Here is a 1,553-nt window from a genome sequence, read left to right as displayed (position 1 = left end):
ATTATTTGAAGATTCTTATCTTAGTGCATCAGAGAGATCATTCTGATCAACAAAATGTTAATACATAATTTATTCCAAAAGCCACTTATTTTTTGCCAACTTCTATTCTACAGCAAAACTTCACTCTAATCCTTTTGCACAACAACCACATAAAGAGTCCATAAAAACCAAAACTAACAAGCTTTTTTCCCCTATGGTTTGCAGAGCTGGTGGACTGACAGCAACATACATTAAAAGCTTATCATTCCTTGAACACAAGTTTTAATACTGCCTCTTTGTTCAGTTTCTACCTGTGTTCCCTGAGACAGCCATAGTCAGACTTCCCTAACTGAAATAAACTGTATTTCGTCTCAGCCTTAGCCCCAGGCCTCAGATCCTGAAATGTGCATTTGAAAATATTTAATCTCTTGCCTAATAACTGACTCAGCTAGCACAGAATTAACACCTAAAATCAGGGCTCAGAATTGCAGTTTTGTGGTGTGTTTTCTTCTTTCTTCACAAACGAAAGAAGAAGATGGACAATTACAGAACCCACCACAATATGTCTGATGATGATAACTCATTAGGTTTGTATCAGAGTCTGAATTAGGTGGAGGCATGGCTGAGATTTTAGGTCCTTTTTCAGCTTCCATTTCAGATTCCCCAAACCTCTACGGAGAGATTTCTAATTTTGTCTCTCTTGGGTCAAGGAGATGGCTCTTGTAGCTTTGTAAGCCGTAACTTAAAGAAGAAAGAAAGTGCACCATTGGCTACATACAACAAGGGATTCTGTTGTTTTAATCACTGAAGGTATATCTAAAATCAGGATTCATTCCATGCAATCAAAAACAGTTTGCTAATAAAAGCTAATTAAGCTTTAAAACATCGTATGATCAATAAAATGCTGTCCAAAGAAAATAAAAGCTTTTATTCAAGCAGAATATCTTTATTTGCTTATTGAGTCCCTTCCAGTTCTGGGTTCAGCCCGGATCAACATACTGAAGGCAGTGTTGTTCTGGGATTCTAATCCAATCCAACCACACTTAATGTGAAGGTCACCAGATTTTGAGATTCCCTATTCAGTCAACTTCTAATATTTGAATTGAATGAAAGCATGTGTAAGAATTAAACCCTCTGACAGATTTAAGGAAAAAAAAAAAACCAACACAAGCTTTGTCACAAAACAATCAGTAATATCTCTATAAATAAACAAAATAACACCAAAACACAAACTCTATCAATTCCCATCTGCCACTTGGTTCTGTGTGGTTAGAAGATAAAAGCAGTTCTCCAGCTGCCCTCCATCACACGCACCTCTTTAACCCTAACATTTACGAGCAGGTCACTAACCCACCTCTGCTCAAAGTCTGACATGCCCCGAGTGCCGGTTATTCCTGGACTGAGACACGACCACAGTTTCGCCTAATTAGAGATGTTACAAAACGCATCCCGCCCGCTGGCCCCATCCCCCCCCACCACCCACCCACCACTTGCCAGGAGGGACTTGTTACACATCGCGATGAGCAAGTCACATTCGGCGCCCCGGGGGACAGAGCGCGGATCCGGCCATAAAA

Source organism: Meleagris gallopavo, chromosome 10 (genome assembly GCF_000146605.3).
Source record: "Meleagris gallopavo isolate NT-WF06-2002-E0010 breed Aviagen turkey brand Nicholas breeding stock chromosome 10, Turkey_5.1, whole genome shotgun sequence".
Taxonomy (NCBI): Eukaryota; Metazoa; Chordata; class Aves; order Galliformes; family Phasianidae; genus Meleagris; species Meleagris gallopavo.
The sequence above is the reverse complement of the archived record's forward strand: the minus strand, read 5'-3'. Positions refer to the sequence as shown.